A 16,375-nucleotide genomic window follows, 5' to 3' on the forward strand; every position below is an offset into this window, starting at 1 on the left:
GCATTAGTTTTTTAGGCATCATTTTGTGCCTGATTTTTGCAATGTTGCGTATCTGAAAGAAGGCAGTCCTTGAAGTTTATTTCATGTGGGAGTTAAAGGATAAATCCTGATCAACGATGACTCTGAGGTTCCTTACGGTGGTGCTGGAGGCCAGGGCAATGCCATCTAGAGTAACTATATCTTTAGATAATGTGTCTCTGTTTGGGGCCAAGTACAATAACTTCGGCTTTGTCTGAGTTTAACATCAGAAAATTGCAGGTCATCCAGGTTTTTATGTCCTTAAGGCATGCTTCAAGTTTAGCTAACTGATTAGTTTCATCTGGCTTGATCGCTAGATATAATTGGGTATCATCCGCATAACAATGAAAGTTTATGGAGTATTTCCTAACAATATTGCCTAGAGGAAGCATATATAAGGTGAATAGAATCGGTCCAAGCACAGAACCTTGTGGAACTCCATGACTAACTTTGCTGTGAATTGATCTGATGGATAGAATTTAAACCAGCTTAGTGCAGTTCCTTTAAGGCCAATTAAATGTTACAGTCTCTGTAAAAGGATATGATGGTCAATGGTGTTGAATGCAGCACTAAAATCTAACAAGACAAGTCCATTGTCCGATGCAATTAAAAGGTCATTTGTAATTTTCACCAGTGCTGTCTCTGTGGTATGATTGAAAATGACTGAAAATCCTCAAATAAACTATTGTTATTTAGAAAGTCACACAACTGATTGGCGACTGCTTTCTCAAGGATCTTGGAGCGAAAGGGAAGATTAGATATAGGTCTATAGTTGGCTAAAACCCCTGGATCAATAGTGGGCTTTTTAAGAAGAAGTTTAATTGCAACTATTTTAAAAGACTGTGGAACATAGCCTCTTAATAAAGACAGATTAATCACATCCAATAACAAAGTGCTAACTAAGGGTACAACATTTTTAAGCAGCCTAGTTGGAATGGGGTCTAAGAGACAGGTTGATGGCTTAGATTAATTAATCGTTGAAGTTAGTTGAAGAAGGTCGATAGGAGCAAAGCAGTCAAAATATATATCAGATTTTACAGTTGTTTCTAAGGTTCTAAGGATGTGATGAATTCTTTCTCTAATAGTTAAAATTTTATTATTAAAGAAACTCATGAAGCCACTGAGGGCCAAAGGAATACATGGTTCAATAGAGCTTTTATACTACTTCTTTGCATGTCACATGTAAACATTTGGATTTACAAGGTGCAAAGATATTTTACATCACTAGAAGACATTAGTGTTCCCTGTTGTCTAAATTTCTCACTGTCCCGTAATTACAACTTGAGGCCACAGTGACAGCTGTTCAGAAATAGGAACATAGCCTCAGTTAAACTGTGAATAAAACCAAGGTTTTTACATAAAAAAATAAATAATAATAAAGTGCTTAGTTCTAAGTTTGTATATGCTAACAGTAACATGATAAAGGTCCAGAACAGCTCTGTAGGGAGCCTAGAGAGCTAGACTCGTCAAACTTTCTTTGACTTGCGGGTCTGCTCTGGTACACATAGTACATTAAATGCGCCAAAACAAAGTCTAATAAAACTTTGATTTCATACAGGCAGACGTGTGTTGAGATTTTCTGTTGATGTGCCAGAGTTTGATGAAGTGACATTTAAATATGGGATGGGATCAAAGGGTTGCCCTTGCAACATCAAGGGTTTCTCTTTGACGTATCCCTGGAGTGAAACAACTCTCAGCTCTGTCCCAGCTTGCTGTGATGCAGGCATCATTACAATTTTCTTTCTATCCTACTTTTAAAGAAAGCTTTTCCAGCAACCTTTCCTTACCTCTCTTTGTTCTCTTCTAGAAGAAAACCTCAGCCATACTGTGGCACCCTGTAAGAGCATCCAGGCAGTGGTAGACCCGTGGAAAAGTTCTTCTGATCTTTACTGCTTTTATTGGGGCTGTTATTGGAGGAGAGAGATGAGTACATTGTAAAGCCCTCTAGTTAGTGATTTGGAGTCTCATGAGAAGACCTCGGCACATGTACTCAAATAGGCACACAGCTGCACAAAGACATAACCTCTATATGACATTCCTAAACACTACAGAGGATGAAGACTGAGCTCTGACCAAAATAACACAAATAAACAGCTCCCAGTGGCAAGCAACAGAGTAAACACTCTAAACAGTGTAACATTGCTACTCCTAATTACACAACAGCCAAAAATATATGCAGAAATTTTAGCTGCATTATGTTGATGTGATTTAACAACTGAAATAATCAATAAGTTGTGCTGTTCATGCCTAAATACTGTAGTAAAATTATTACTAATAATAAATAATTCTTTATATGTATTTATGTCATATCAGGCATGTAAACGAAGCTAAGTTTTTCTGTCTTCTTTTAGTTTTACACATCATCATACTCACTACAAATTCTAGATCCAATGTAAGAACTATTGTGGGCCTATAATAATTTGTGACTCACTTTATTTAATGAGTACACTTAATTTTACAATTTTGGTGTCATGTACATATGCGCATATAAACAAGAAGATAATAACTTGTGAATTTTGATCACATCATAAAAACATGTACAGCAACAACAAATAAAGCAGCCATATCGTATCAATTATTTTTGGTTATGGTGTAATTTATCTAGCTCTTCTGACATAGCAGGGTGCCTCTCATCCATCTTACAGTGGGCTATAAAGTCCCATAATCCAATGCTTCTATTTTGGTTTGTTCAAAAAATACCATATACAGAGGCTTCACTGAGGCATACTGTATCTATATGCACACACTCTCGCTCTTCTATCTGTCCTTATAAAATTGTTTATTATTGTATTGTATTGGGTTGAAGCTATCATTAATAGGATTTCTAAATGTGTCAGTTTTGCTTTTGTGATATACATAATGTATATTTATATACAGAAACAGGAGTCATGAGTGATACAGATATTATTTTGTACACATGAACAAAATAATATGTGATGGTAATCAACAGTTATATTTTAATAGAATTTGTTAACCACTACACAAAATATCTCAGTTGTCATATATTGTAATTATAACATAAATAACTATATATTGCAATATGTCTGCTCCTAAAATCAACATGTCAGTAATTTGTTTAATGTATATAATTTAGTCTAGCAACCAGTTGATGAACATCACAGAGGAGAAATTCTTCATGTGTATTTAATGCCTGTATCTTTCAGCAAAGACAACCTACTGTCACATCCCCAGCTTGTTGAGACTACTAGTTAAAGTCAGAATTCTTTAGATTTCTGTGGTTACCTTGGTAACAGCAAGTACAGTTTAATTCAGCTACTTTCTCAGAAATATAAAAGAAGAAGAAGAAACTCAAACTGTTTTAATACAGACGTCATAATGTCACAAGCAACTGCCATCTGGTTTCTTGCTAGTTTTCCACACAACAGCAGGACACAGTAAAACGAGTTGGTTACCTTGCTAATAATGAATGATAATGTGTGGTTTTGTAGATGCATTTTTGATGAAATCACTGTAAGCACTAACCTTTGTGACAAATACATTATCTTTCCTGTTACTGCTCTGATAAGCTGTCAGGAGAGTGAGCATTAAACAGTGAGGCTGATATCAGTTATATAATATATCAAACAATGCAGCATGCAACATGCAATATCGTTTCCTGCTGTGGTTATAATGGGGTATGGAGCTGTGTTAATTTAGAGTATATCCGGCTGTAATAAATCAGAAAACATTTTAATTAAGATAAATATAAATCAGCATATGCCTAGAGTGAGAAATGCTATATTGCTTCCATTTCTAATTTACAAAGTTAAAATTGAAATTACACACATTTGCTGCGAGTATCTAGTAATATTAAAGTGGTCATATAAAGCTTTTTGGCTTTTCCCCTTTCCTTTATTGTGTTATATATCTTTTTTGTGCATGTAATAGGTTTGCAAAGTGAAAAAGCCCAAAGTCCATCCCAAAGGGAGTTACCCTCTCCCACAGAAAACACTGCTCCTGAACTGCCTGAAAACAGCTCGATTGTAGTCCAGCCTTTACTAACCTAGCATATCTACGTCACAATGTAACACGCGTCACAATGGTTACCTTGCTAATAATGAATGAATGTAAAATATTTTCACTATACTGCTCTATCCTGCATTTATGCACACACTTTATATCCTGCACTTGCTTATTGCACTTCTGGTTAGACCTAAACTGCATTTCGTTGCCTTGTACTTGTACATGTGTAATGACAACAAAGTTGAATCTAATCTAATCTAATCTAATAATGCACAAACGGCTGAACCGAAGCCATCGTTATCAGCTGAAGCGGCTTTGTTTGAGATCACACTATCTTGCTCATCAGGACCCGCCCTACTCTGCTTCTGAATGGCTTTGTCACAAACCGGGCACAGCCATGACAAACGAGGGAGACGCACACAACCAAGCCAATTAGCAAATTATTTATTAGAAAAGGAATAACATAAGAGGAGAACTAATCTAACAGTGGCATGTGTAATCAGTAAGATCAGCAGTGCAAGTGAGTACAAGAGTGGAAAAGTGTGTGGGTGCAATGTTGTATGGTGCAACAACACAAGCCAAACATCAACCAAAAAGCCAAACGGGTGTCTCAGGGAGGAAAGCACCAAAGCAACTGAGCTCCAAGATGGTTTTTGAAGGAGATGTTGCAAATTAAATTTGTTGAAAATTATGAACCTGAAAATGAGCTTAATATAACTTGAAGATACTATAAAAGTCTTTCACTAGCTATTTGGCTATTATTTATTTAGCTATTATAAAGTATTCATGCAGCGGATAATTTGAATATGAATTAATGAAGGTAAATGAAAAGCTCAAATTCCTTTCTGAGTAAAAGTACATCTGTGTGTAAACAGAGGCACACGTGTGCGCACACACAGTATCGAAATACTCTCACTATTACTGATCTGTGTTCATTGGTGTAACTGCATGTGTGGATGGGGCCTGCGGTGCTGCAAGCTTATGATAAGGAACAGCCAATGTTTTGTGTGTTAAGCCAGGCGGGATAAGCCAGGTCTGTATGTCCTGCCAGAGAGAGAGCGAGCGAGAAGCAGAAGCCGTAACAGCTGGAGAACCAGCAACACTGACTCACAAGCCCCTGTGGTGCAAAAACTGGAACACAAACTCTGCTTTTAACCCGTCTTTTACCCAGACATTCAGCCACTATCACACCCAGGCCCAAACACAGACACAGACACACACACACACACACACACACACACACACACACACACAATTTAACTCTCTGCACCTCTTGAGGCATTTTTCATCCAAAAGTGGAGTAATCTATTCCAAATTTAAATTGGCTGCCATCCAGGTTGAATGTGGTCCAGGGTGTGTGAAATACATAATAACAACTCTGATAACCATAATAATTACCCTGTAAATCTTTCTCCCAGCCCTGCTATGGAGGAGATTTATACTGCTAATATGCTTCACTTTGCAGTCAACATTACTGAATCCCTTGTAGCTAAATGGTCCTCCCAAAACTTCAAATTTCATATTAAAATTCTTTAAAGATGCAGAATGTAGCAAGCAAGCATGCTGAAGGTGGCTTCTTTTTTGACCAAGCTGAATAATTTACATCTGTGGAGTTACAGGAAATGGCAGAGGAGACCACTCTCAGTCAATGAACCCTTACTTCCTCAGCATATTGAGATCCACTCATGGTCTCTGATGAGCTCCTGATGAAGAGGCCTTGGCAAAGAGGGGCAAATATGCACCTCGCTGCCGGATGGCTGCTGCCAAGTGGGCCATAAGGTGGTTTGGCTGCCACTGAGAGAGCAATAGAGGTCTGGTGGAATAGGACAGTGGCAAAAATGAGAGGGGGGTGGAGCGGGTAATGAAGGAGACATCAATGGTAGGGCTCACAGCCAAATGCATAGCAAGCTCAAGTCAACAGGTGGTCAATGAACAGCTGGAATGAGGGTTGGTGGAGCAGAGTCATTCAGGTTTCTATTTTCTGCCCACTGCTATTAAAATAGCAAAAGAACACGACCATTGCTGCAAGCATTGGGGACAAGGAAGACAGTCAGCAACTTAAGCCCCTCAAAGCTGTATAACTTGCTTTAACGGCCTCTAAAGGAGGATAACCACACATGAATATACTCTTACATGCCTGTGTGAGCACAGTATCATCAAATAGCCCCATTATTTATGTCCCAATGCTGTTGATAAAGGAAGTGAGGATTCATCTTATTTTCTTTTTTGCCCAGTGGGATATGACTTGAGAGAGATATCATGCTGCAAAGAAAAGGAGGGGGATAAAGGCAGTTTAAAGTTTGTGTTCCCTAGCCAAGGCCATGAACTAGTAAAGCAGTCAAAGCGTCAGACAACAATCAAACTAGCCAGGTAACCTGCTAACAAACCACCAATGAATATGTTTAATGCCTTTGTCACTCAACTAATCAATTAAAGCAACTGTCCATCCATTCATCCATCCATCCAGGAAGTCAGTAAGCAGCCAAAACTGACCTTAAATGAGTGATATTTAGGAGGAGCTATTGGCGGAAATGGAATATGATATTTATAAGTATGTTTTCATTCATGTATAATCACCTGAAAATGAGAATTGTTGTGTTTTCATTACCTTAGAATAAGCCGTTTTGATCTACATGGGAGCGGGTCCCATTCCACGGAGGTCGCCATGTTGCACTGCCATGTTCCTACAGTAGCCCAGAACAGACAAATCAAACACTGGCTCTAGATAGGGCCGTTTGCGTTTTTCGCAAGTTTTTCAACCACCGTAGTATCTCCTACATACTTGGAAGGGGAGGGTGATGCAAGCAGTATTCAAATGGTTGCAAACTGCAATTTCACCGCTAGATGCCACTAAAGCCTACACACTAGACCTTTAAAGCTTTGTTTTAAATCATTTATAAGCAACAATGAAAATTAAAGTTGGGAAAAAACAGACTTTGGTATTATTTTTTAAGAGTTTAACTCTCAGCAAGACTAACAATGTACAACCATGCTAATGGTCTGTGAAGCTGTATTTAGGCACAGTGGTGCTTCTAGCTGAATGCTAAGTTTAGAATGCTAACATGCTCATAAATGACAATGCTAACATACTGATGTTTAGCACGTAATGTTCACCATGCTCACCATCTATTCTTAGTTATTTTATCAAATTTGAACCTGTATCTTTTACCTGCTGTCCTTTTTATCTGATATCATATCCCACATGAAATCAACCACGTGCAGCCTTGATATTATTCCCACTAAGTTTCTTAAAGAGGTTATTGACACAGTTGGGCACAGTATTTTATTGATTATTAATAGCTCCTTAGCAAAAGGAACTTTTCCATCTACTTTTAAACATGCTCTGGTCCAACCCCTTTTAAAGAAACCTAACCTTGATCCTTCTGTTCTTAACAATTTTAGGCCAATTTCTAAACTTCCATTTTAATCAAAAATTTTGGAAAAAGTGGTTTCAACCCAAGTTTTAGCTTTTATGTGTCATAGTAGCATCTTTGAGAAGTTTCAGTCAGGTTTTAAAGCTTTACATAGCACAGAAACTGCCCTCCTCAAGGTAACCAATGACAACCTTTCAGCAGCTGACAGCGGAGAGCGCAATTTTAATTCTTTTACAGCTAAGTGCAGCTTTTGACACAGTAGATCATGCCATTTTTATTGACCGTATTAAAACCTGGGTTGGCATCAAGGACACTGCACTTAGGTTTTATTCTTACCTTTTAGAAAGAACTTAGGCAACTACTCACCCTCTACAACTCACATTACTTGTGATGTACTGAAAGGTTCAATTTTAGTTTTAATTTTATTTTCTATCTACATGCTTCCACTTGGCCAAATCATTCAACGTCACAACGTCTCTTTTAATTTCTACTCAGATGACACACAGATATACCTTCCCCTGAGACCTGATGACCCATGCCTCATTAATGTCAACTTTTGGATGGCACAACATTATCTTCAACTCAATAACTCAAAATCAGAAATCATGTTGTTCAATCCCTCAAACCCTCTCAGCTTCATTGAGAGTAGCCTTGGTCCCCTGTCTGCAACTGTGAAGCTCACTGCCAGAAATTTGGGAGTACTATTTGATTCTGATCTAAGCTTTAAACCACAAATTATAAAAGTTGTCCAGTCCTACTTCCTTCAATTTAGAACCATCTCCAGAATTAACCCAATGCTCTCACATTCACGCATTTATCGACTACTGTAACTCACTCCTTTCTGGCATAAACCAAAAGTCACTCTCCCGCCTCCAACTAGTTCAGAATGCAGCAGCTTAGCTTCTCACTGGTTTTAACAGACATTCATTCCAATCCTGGCTTCTCTCCATTGGTTCAATTTAGAAATGATGTTAAGATTTTACAGATCACTTTTAAGGCACGTCTGGGTCTGGCCCCAAGCTACATAGCAGAAATGTTGACCTCATATGAGCCAGCTTGCAGCCTTAGATCCTCAGGTGGGGCCCTGCTGGCTGTTCCAAAGTTAAGGCTTAAATCTAAGCGAGGCCGTGCTCTTGCCCTCAGGGCCCCTTGGCTTTGGAATGACCTGCCTGAGGAGATAAGGCTCGCAGAATCAGTGACCTTTTATAAAAAACGTCTTAAAACCCATCTTTAGCTTGCTTTTATGTGTGATCTTTTTATTTGTGTCTTTATTGCTTTTATTGTTCCCATTTGTTTTTATTTCCATTGTCATGTTTTTCATTATTTTTATCTTGTCTTCTTGTTTTAATTTTACCTTAATTTTGTCTTGCATTTCTGTTTGGCTTTCTGCTGTTATACTGCCTTCTGGGTATCCTGGTTCTGCTTTGCCTTGTCTGTCACAGTTCTTTGTAAACTCTGTTTTTAAATGTGCTATATATATATTATTATTATTCCACCAATGGGGGAATGTCAGACTTATCCTTCCTTCCTCCTATCCTTATCAAGTGTTTTAGTTGTCTAACTATATCTTAATTTTTTTTTTCCCACAACCACAATCTTCCCTAACCTTAACCATCCTGTAGAAAATGTTGGTACTGGACATAAAAATACGATAATTTAATTTCATTCAGGGTTTTCAAAATCAACATTTTTCTCGGGCAAAAGGATTGAGCTATCCAGGCTAATCAACAGTTTTGGCCAAGTTGGCATGTATGTGCAAGTCTCTGTGATGTGAATTTAGCTCACCAGAGAAACGTGACATGCATCGTGTCCGATGTGGTGTGACAAAAATCAATGTTCTCTTTCAGTGTGTGTGTGTGTTTGTGTGTGTGTGGCCAGCAGGACTCATGGGTGGAGTTGTGGAGGCTACACTCTGATTGTCACAACCTTAATCCTATTTTCCTATATGAAATTGTTAAAACAAAACTAAAGCAAACAAAAATAACTAAAACAATCAAATGATAAAATGTAAAATGTATTTATGTATAATAAATGTCATGAAGCTTGAAGAAAATTGGCCCCTTAAGTGCTGAAACATACACATCAAAATCACTCGTTTGTTAGCTAGATTGACTGACAGCTCATTTAGATGTCAGACTCGACTGCATTTAGTTTAAAACTGAAGGTGGAAGCGCTAAGGCTACTAAATAACTGAATATGTTCAGGCAGTAGTGAAATGAATTACTGTAACATTCAATTTGACTAAGATAAGATCAGATGAATTATTGATCACATGCAGGAAAATTAAAGTGTCACAGCAGATAAAGTACAAGAACAGATTCATAGGATAGATAAGCAACCTTTTGTAGGTGTTTTGTAACCAACAGAGTTCAGAAAAAGTGATTCAATTACTGAGCTGCTACAAACAATGGGTTTGTTTATGTTTGCTACTGACCCATACACTCATTACTGCACTGCCTAATGAAATGTTACTGAACAAAGAAATGAGTCACATTTGTTCTTTATCTTATGAGCCAAATGTGACTTTGCCTTCACATGTAAACAGTCATGTCATCAAGTAATGTGCTGGGTGGGTGCAATATGAACTAGACATTATATGTTTAATGTAACTGTGGGTAATTACTGTTTAGATTTGAAGAGACTGACCAATAAGATCTTAGCAAGTGGAAAGTATTCAAACAAAGATCAATCAGACAGCCTTGCTCAAAAAGTCTTAAGGTCTGGCATACATTACACGAGTGTTAGATTTAATCATTAAAGGAATCACAGAGTCTACATATGTGAACTGCAGCTCTGATTGCGACAATGTGCATTAGACAACACAGAGAAAGAAAGTGGATTAGACAAGAAAAAATAAGAGAGATGTTGAAAGAAAGCGTGTGTAGATTCTCTCTTTCACCATGTTTCATGCCAACAGCACTATAGAGTGGAAAAGTGTCCCTGCTGTGTGCCAAGTTGTGTGTGTGTGTTAGTGTGTGTGTATTCTGTATCTTTTAATAATAGAGCTCTCACATTTACAGGGCAGGGTGATGCTGGATGTTCCAGTGAAAGAGTCCTGTAAACTGGATGTGGAAAGAGTGACGTGAGCATCACTTCAAACAGCATCTGCTCATGCTAATACACACTCTCTCTTCATTCAAGTGACTGGGCGCTATCTTTGAGTCGGATATCCAGTTCTTATAATACTTCCATGCATCAAACACAAAAGAATTGCTTTTATAATACAAAGAGTAATAACTGACCTTGAACGTCAACAGTTTTACAGACGTCTCTTTTATATGATGGTGTTAGGGAAAATGTTTTGGTTTTTTTTGGCTGAAAGGGATTTTTTCGTTGCAGTACACTTCGGTTTTAGTGCAGATTAAACAAATATAATATAAAATATTAATCAGTGAGCTTTACAGGTGCTGGTAGGTGGATTTTGTTTGTGAAAGAATCAACCTATGTATGCTCAAAACTGCATTATGGGTACCTTCATTCAACTAGGGAACGTCCTGACTTGAACCACTCTGAAGGAAGCAGAGCCAGAAATTGATGCTAAATATATCCAACCGCAACACCTAACATGACCAAGCGAACAGACTAACAAGTGAACAGAGTTTGCCATCTCATTTGTAGTTTGTGCCACTTTTTCCCATTAATCTGTGTGAATGGAGTAATGAAATTAAATTAGCAATATTAAACTTTTTTTTGTATATCAAGGACACAATTAGTATTATTATTATTATTCAAATGACTGGCATAGGTTATATGACGGTGATCAGCTTTTTCCTTTGATTTTTTCTTGCCCAGAGTACTGAATCTATTCTCATGCTTTTTTGCAGATATTGAAAGAAACAACCCCTTTGATTCATGAAATACTTTATCAACATGCAGTAATCAGCAAATTAATTAATATCTGAGGTTTCCTATATTGCATTCAGATTTCATTTCCAGAGTCCCTGTGATCAAGAGGAAAGCAGTGATATGTGCCAGTTCTTTGGTTGAAAAGAAAAAATTAAGTCGAGAGTAGTTGAGATTAGAAAGTATTAGATGATAATATTTTGAGCATAGATGTCTTTATTCACCCTGATGAAGACCTGACATGAACCACACTGAAGGAAGAAGAACAAGAAATTAGATGTGTCCTAAATATATCCAGCAGCAATATTCAACATTACCACTGTCATTCGCCATCTCCTACTACTTTGTGCTGTTTTCCCCTCAACATCTTGTTGCATAGAAGTTACTGTGAGTGACATACTGTTAATTTTTGTGAGATTAATGATGGTTGATTTGAGATTAAGGTATGCATTGCATATATTGTATGTGCATTATAACATACAGTAGACATTTGTGATTATCAAATCGAGTGAATCGTTTATTTAGTGGAGATAAATCTTGTGAAGCAGATGAGTAGTCACTGAATGAATGAATTTGCATCTGACCCATTTCCATTTCATTTGAATAAGCACAGTTGGGGAGTTGTAATATGCAGATGCAGTTGTATAAAAGTGAGCTGTGAGAAGACATTTAAAGTTGTGATACAGATTAAGACTAAAGGTATGCCCGAAACAAACTTGTTTGCACAACAACATGTCCGACATGTCCGAAGGCAAAAATGAACGGCTGCACTCTATGTCGGGGTGAAAAGCCTATCATCACAGTGTTGTGCAAGTTCACACCAAACAAGAGCTAGCTCAAAGTTCATTTCACACAGATTAAAATTAACTAGTTCACGTTCATTTCTTCCAGTTTTTTCTTTTACAAAATGTTGTAAGTTTGACTTGGGTGAAGGAACTTTGCGGGTGTTGGCTCGTGGTCTTACCGTTTAATGATTTCTTGTGATCATCATTCACTCACAGATATTTCCCAAGACTGGTCGGATGCTTCATCTCGATGTGTCATTTCAAAAGTCTGTGACCCATCAGATTCTGTGACCCAAAACACCGGCATGCCGGGTGCCGTAAGTGTGTGAGCGTCGTTAACTCTCACGGGACTTAATGACGCTCACGTTCATTAGTTGCAAACAGATACATTCAGTTCACCGTTCAGCAAAAACATGAGTGTGTTCAATGAACGGTGCTCTTTGAGCGTGTTCATGCACATCACTGTACCATCATGTATGCCATCATGATAATCATTCAAATGGGGATAATGGATAAGAACTTTGTCATGTTGAACCTGGTTGTACTGGGGAGTAGTGACGCTACATGTAACAACGTTTCTAGCTTAACTACATTTCCCAGTAGCTTCTGGGTGGCATAGCAGTAGGCAGCTATTTCCATTAAGCTGCACGGTAGCACAACCTAATGCGACATTTCATTTTCTCTTGAAGGAAAGAAAAAGCTCAGAAATGAGTCTGTTGCTTCACCACATGTGCAGATTCTGCACGTGCACCTCCCTGTCTTCTAATTCAGGAAAGAATCAATCAAGCAGGCTGGTTTCACGGTGTGGAGAGGAGAGATGAGGGGCTGGGATCTGTTAAGCTACTTTTTCTGATTATCCTACTTTCAACAACAGTGTGGTGTTGCTGCAGCTTAACTACTTCCATTGAGAAGTAGCTTTTAGCTTCACAAGCTAATTGTTTTAAAGTAGCTTCTCCAAGACTGTTGTACATACAACAAGTGACGGAAGTAGTTATGAGAAGAATAAAAGAAGAGAGCTTGAGAGAGATGTTCAAACCCTGCTCACTTTCTCACCTCCACACATCTGGCCAGTCCCTGTGTAAAGTGTCCATGCAGCACCCACAATTTCCAACCCCGGAAAGATGTGGGTGGGTTTCAGATGCTGTTTGACCATCCGATAACTACTTCGTAAATAACCAATTGCTTCTTTTTTTCAATCCAACCTTCAGAAAGCACTAACAGGAGCTAGTCTTAGGAAATCAACCTGTCATCCAACCAACCAAAAGTTAAAATAACTGTGGTTCAGCATTTGAGTTAAAACTGAGTTAAAACTATGACGGAATGACAACAACAGATATATTTTCTTCTGTCAAAAAAACCCATGTTGGCACTTCTGAGTTTGGTACAAAGACTATGTACAGCTCTGCAAAAGCTCCATCCTGACAGACTTGGTTCATCTGAAGCGATTATACATTATGTATTAGGATAAACTGTGTTTTGGTGTATATGTGACACCTGAGGGATAATGGCAATGGAGCCAAAGACACCATAGACACCGTTCACAGCTGATCTGATACTGCCAGGCAATCCTGTTAACTGTGCTCTCTAAATCATGCTATAATTATTTATTTGAGTTTCAATTATGTGTGTGTGTGTGTGTGTGTGTGTGTGCGCGCGTGTGTGTGTGTGTGTGTGTGCATTTGGGCAATCCAAAAAAAGCTGTGCTTACCTTTCTGAATGCACACAGGAACTGATAACTGCTTCTTTGCTATTTTTACCAGCATACTGTCTCCAAAGAGAACATGGTCTGCAAACAGTGAGGAGCGTGCATGTTTGTGTGTGTGTGTGTGTTTAGAGGATTTACAACCACAGTATTAATAGCCTGTCCTGTGTCTCCTTGATAGATATGACTGAGTTGTGCTGGCTGAGTAAGAGAAGAAAGGACAGGACGGAACCTGTTGGAGATGACACAAACAGGGGCAGAGCCTGAACTCTTCATCACCACAACTGTGAAAGAGGATGAAGAAGATCGAAGTTTCTTTTGTTTGCATTTCGATATATGTTGATAACAGCATTGTATGTGTACCAGCAGGAACTGAATGAGAAGTTGGCTGCTGCTGTTTGAGACTGTGCACAAAGTAGACGTCTGTACATAACCAAGCAGAGACTTTTCAACTTCTATGCTCTCTCTTATGTTTACTCTCTATCCATCTCACAGGGCATTGTGTCGACCTACATGTTAAAGTGTCTTTTAAAGTGTTTTTTTTTCTTGGTGATTGAGAGGAGTTGTGACAACAGGGGAGTAATAGTGTTGAAGCACAAGTGTTGTGTTGAGGCACAACATTATCGAAGCATCAATGGTTTGATTTACAAAAAAAAGGAAATGATATTGTAATGTCAATCAAGCTGAAGTGAAAAAATAGTGTCTGGCATGTGATATTTTAAGTCCATGACAGATGAAAATGCATTAAGGAGCTTCAGCTGTAGCAAATTACGGCTTTTGGAGGACATCTTGAATGTTCGTATCTTAACAGTATGGCAGTGTTCAGACAGACAACAGCACTGCGTGTAAAAACACACCCCCCTCATTCATTTGAATGGGACCAGCACGTCGCTCTAGAAAAAAACCGCAAGGTTGTCCAACAAAACATCATCCAGCAAGATTCAGCGATCATATATGTGCAAAGGCACATTCCTGGTAGATTACTTTGTAATGAGAATGTCATATTTCTACTGTTTACCTTGTGTTAGTCGCAACAAAAGATAAAATGATTGTCACCATGATAAGATCCTTTCTTATGGTATTATAAATCATCTGTGCAAGTCTTCAAACGCATTGATCTGTCTGGTACTCAAAGCAACATGCCTCCACTAGTGCAACCCTTGAATTTTTTTTAACACAGTGCTGTTTTCGGTCTGAACGCCAAGTAAGGCTGACAATATTTTGTATTTTTCTTATTGTCAACAAATCCCATGAAAAGTCCAAAAAACAACACTGAATGGATCCTACTAACAAGTATAACCTTTTTATCCAAAGCCTGATATATCTTTCTCTGTGCTATAGACCTCAATTATTGTCTAACAAGACTAATAGTCTACAGCCATGCTAGCAGCTCTGTGAGGCTGCACAACAGTGCGTTGAGCTAAATGCTAACGTCAGCATGCTAACATGCTCACAATGACTGACATGCATTAGTTTTGCAGATATTTAGTATTGCAGATATTTGGTCACAAAAAAGTGTCGGACAAATAAAAATTTGGACCTGATGATGGAGCATGAAAAGTCAAAGATCACCAAATTTTTTTTTACAATTCCCTTTGAGGGTGACATGAATGTCTGTACCACATTTCATGGAAATACATTTGATAGTTGTGGAGACATTTGACTTGACTGATGATGGCGCCAGAGGAAAGGTCAGATGATCACCACAGTCTAGATTCATACTCTTGGGACCACAGATGTCTAAAACTTCATGGCAATCCATCCAATAGTTAATGAGACATTTCAGTCTGGACCAATACGTGGACCAACATTGTCGTCCCAGGAGCCACACTGCTAGCATGGCAAAATACTATTAAAAACACATCAGTGAGCCACAGTTGCACTGGCTGCCATGTTCCTTCATTACCATGACTATGGGCACTGTAGTTTTTTTTTTTTTTGAGTCAATCCTACATATACCATGGTGCCATAAATACTTACTTACCACAAAATGTGTATTGATCTGCGGTTGACAATAGTCCCCAACAAATGCAATATTTACTCCTGCATGAGTAACATTTACTAAAAACTACAGTGTCCAGATGTTTTAGGAAAGACTTCTTTAAAAAATGTAACTATATATTCTTGACCTGTTTTTAAAGATTTATATCTTTAGTAGGAACATATGGGCTTGGGTCTGCGTGCTACAGACAGGGTAGGAGAGTCATAAAGTAGTGAGAGACGCACTAACACACTGTGGGTTTTGGTCTTTTCAGGGGATTTATTTTTTACTTGAACAAGGAAAATAAAGAGAAACGGCAGCCTTATCCTATATGCAAAACAAGGGGTTCAATCCATGAAAACATCATAACCTTGCTTTTAACTTTTAAAAATTAATTGTAAAAAGACAAATGAAAATTTAATATATGGTTGAGAAAAAAATCTATTCCCCCATTTAGATATTGTTGCTAATGTATTTCTTGTGATGTATTTCATCTGTTGACAGATATTTGAATTCCTTTGCATGTCAATACTGCTATTTAATGCTACTGTGCAATGCTATCTGTTTCTACAACATCCACTTAAAAGTCAAAAGTGCTTTTTGTGTGTGTTTTGTGAGATCTATGAGGCTCCTCTGAGGCCTCTGTTGTCATCCCAGGCCAGTTGATCATGTTATGGCTTTAATTCTGAAAATAAGAAAGGATACAAAG

General features: G+C 38.1%; 1 protein-coding gene across 2 annotated transcripts in view; it reads left to right on the forward strand.

The window, feature by feature from the left end:
• LOC122867907 (urotensin-2 receptor) overlaps positions 1-15,153 on the forward strand; it is an 80,734-nt gene extending 65,581 nt beyond the window's left edge. For both annotated transcript variants that reach the window (XM_044179353.1, XM_044179348.1), the window contains one exon: positions 13,867-15,153. The gene's annotated coding sequence lies outside the window, so the exon portion shown is untranslated. The remainder of the gene's footprint in view (positions 1-13,866) is intronic.
• The last annotated feature ends 1,222 nt before the right edge of the window (positions 15,154-16,375 follow it).

The sequence above is a fragment of the Siniperca chuatsi genome, linkage group LG20, assembly GCF_020085105.1.
Source record: "Siniperca chuatsi isolate FFG_IHB_CAS linkage group LG20, ASM2008510v1, whole genome shotgun sequence".
Taxonomy (NCBI): domain Eukaryota; kingdom Metazoa; phylum Chordata; class Actinopteri; order Centrarchiformes; family Sinipercidae; genus Siniperca; species Siniperca chuatsi.